The following is a 3,537-nucleotide window of genomic DNA, read 5'->3' as shown; positions in this document are numbered from 1 at the left end:
CCAAACCCTAACGATTCTGCTCCTTCTCCTTTAATCTCCTTCACACCACAATAGGCTCTCTCCTCTCTCTCTATCTCTTTCTTCCTCTCAACACAAGTATTGAATAACAGCCACGACCAAATAGAGAGAAGAGGCGTCCATATAATTATAAATACATCACTTAGGGTTTCCCAAAACTGGCTCTAAACCGGGTGAACTTAAACCAAACCGTGCAATTTCATGATTTCACATAAATTGATCGGTTCTTTCACTTTTCTTTGGGACACGGGTGTTACAATTCTCCCCCTCTAACAAAAGATTCGTCCTCGAATCTTACAACACTGTCCTTCCACCAAGGACTTCCGTGCAACCGTCACTACGGCCCGCACATTCCTCAGACTGGACTGAACACCGTCAGTCAAGGTTTTCCGTGCAACTGTCGCGACAGCCCGCACATCCATATTACCCAACGGTCCACATAACCCTGATCCCACTAGTCAGGACAACCCAAAACACGAGATCAATATCGACCTCTGAGGTCTACATCCAGTCACTACCCTCATAACAACGTTCTAGACATTGTTTGCTCTCTCACTCATACGTTCTCAGGTCGCAACCTTCAAACTGCACCGCCTGCACTCTCAGACCGTCGTCCTCGAGCCATACCGTCTCACTCTTGGATCGTCACCCACGAAGTCTTGGTACCAGGGGAACTACTCATCCCCTCCGGGGAACTAATCATCCCCTAGGAGAACTAATCATCTCCTCATGAGCAAACAAGTCCTAACGTCTATAAGCATCTCCCGACCGGAACTACCTCCCATGGTTCACGTAAAACATCGCAATGTCCTACCAACCATCATATTCCCTCACCGTAATATCACCATCACCATGACCACTCTTCAGACCAACTCTAAAACATCTCAACCACTTTGGATGTTCCCCCGCACCCTTTCCAAAAAATGGACAAGTTATACTTCCCGAAAAACTTTCCATTTTTTTAGAAACCATCCATTTATGGAAACCTTCCACTTATAAAAACTTATATCTCCGGAAACTTCCCTCAACACCACCTCTTCACGGAAATTTCGTACTCCAAACACCACATTATCTTGTTAAACAGTGGCACTTCCGCCACCCTGGACAAAGTAAGTGTCCAACTTAACTTCTCGAAAATCCCTTTCCAACACATCCACTTTTACAAATCACCGCCAACGGTATTTCCCGATACCGGTGTGATCAACCAATTTCCAACAATTTGTCAATAGCCAACTTCACCACCCGTACAGAAGCTAAAAACACTACACAACTAACAACACATAAAACAACTTACCGTGGAATCTCATTGAAGGGTCGAAAAGGATGATACTAGGACTCCATACCACATGCAAATTGACTAACTACTCATAATCAATTTCATCACACAACATCATGCATCCAACAATTGGAAAATAGTTCAACCAATTAAATTTCCTTAAACCACTCTAAACCATCCTAGAACCGTAAAAGCTCTGATACCAAATTGAAACAACCAGACCCGTTTTTTTTAAAATAAATACAATATATAATTAAGCATCTCATACTACTTAATTAAACCAACCAAACCACAATTCAATAATAAACCAACAACAACCAACATGCACAGCGGAAACATACCAACAATACAGAACCAACATATCATCAATGCAGTAACATTCCTAACCATCCTATCCAACAACCTAACATAACTCTATCCAAGGTTCCATCAACACAAACACTAAAAACCAACATCACAAAACCGAGACCCTAGATCATCCTCCTCCTCATTGTCATGATTCCACGCTACACATTCATTACCTGCACCACAAACAACAATTGAGATGCGTGAGTATTACCAGAAATACCCAGTGAGGCGATACTCCCATCTACAAGCTATACACACAAGCAAATTGAGAGTACAACCACAAATAAAACATAACAAACCAGTCATTGCACAAGTCACCCAATAAAACATTCACCACACCTACATATCATCACACAAAACAAGTCATACAACCCAATCGCTCAGATAAGCTCATGGTCACGCACTCACCTTATCAAGCTGATTCTAACAACAAATACAACCATGAGAAATTCTCCTTGCATCTGAAACAGTCCAGAAACGTCCTACAACAAGTAACACAACCAAAAACAACCTTGAAGCAAACTGGACAGAAACATCATAAAAGAACAATCTTAAAGACGAAACTCTAAAATAAAAACCAACCGTTAACTATTAAATCCCACCGGTGAAAAGCTTGCCCTAGACGTCACGAAGCTTCCCACAAAATCTCGTGCCGATCAGGAACCAGACGAGACCACGATGTCAGTTACAATCACCGATGGTCCCAATTCGCGTCTGAAAACACGTGTCTCACAAAACTGCCAATAAATCATCGAATTTAAATCCAAATCCACTTCTGTAAAAAGGAGAATGACGATGAAAGCCTTGAGAATAAAGCTACCAAATTTCGTTACCTTTGACAACAATTTGATATATCGAAACTGTTTCTTTCCAAACCCTAACGATTCTGCTCCTTCTCCTTTAATCTCCTTTACACCACAATAGGCTCTCTCCTCTCTCTCTATCTCTTTCTTCCTCTCAACACAAGTATTGAATAACAGCCACGACCAAATAGAGAGAAGAGGCGTCCATATAATTATAAATACATCACTTAGGGTTTCCCAAAACTGGCTTTAAACCGGGTGAACTTAAACCAAACCGTACAATTTCATGATTTCACATAAATTGATCGGTTCTTCCACTTTTCTTTGGGACACGGGTGTTACAATTCTCCCCCTCTAACAAAAGATTCGTCCTCGAATCTTACAACACTGTCCCTCCACCAAGGACCTCCATGCAACCGTCACTACAGCCCGCACATTCCTCATACTGGACTGAACACCGTCAGTCAAGGTTTTCCGTGCAACTGTCGCGACAGCCCGTNCTAACTACTCATAATCAATTTCATCACACAACATCATGCATCCAACAATTGGAAAATAGTTCAACCAATTAAATTTCCTTAAACCACTCTAAACCATCCTAGAACCGTAAAAGCTCTGATACCAAATTGAAACAACCAGACCCGTTTTTTTTAAAATAAATACAATATATAATTAAGCATCTCATACTACTTAATTAAACCAACCAAACCACAATTCAATAATAAACCAACAACAACCAACATGCACAGCGGAAACATACCAACAATACAGAACCAATATATCATCAATGCAGTAACATTCCTAACCATCCTATCCAACAACCTAACATAACTCTATCCAAGGTTCCATCAACACAAACACTAAAAACCAACATCACAAAACCGAGACCCTAGATCATCCTCCTCCTCATTGCCATGATTCCACGCTACACATTCATTACCTGCACCACAAACAACAATTGAGATGCGTGAGTATTACCAGAAATACCCAGTGAGGCGATACTCCCATCTACAAGCTATACACACAAGCAAATTGAGAGTACAACCACAAATAAAACATAACAAACCAGTCATTGCACAAGTCACCCAATAA

The sequence above is a fragment of the Camelina sativa genome, chromosome 12, assembly GCF_000633955.1.
Source record: "Camelina sativa cultivar DH55 chromosome 12, Cs, whole genome shotgun sequence".
NCBI lineage: Eukaryota > Viridiplantae > Streptophyta > Magnoliopsida > Brassicales > Brassicaceae > Camelina > Camelina sativa.
This window is presented reverse-complemented; position numbering follows the sequence as displayed.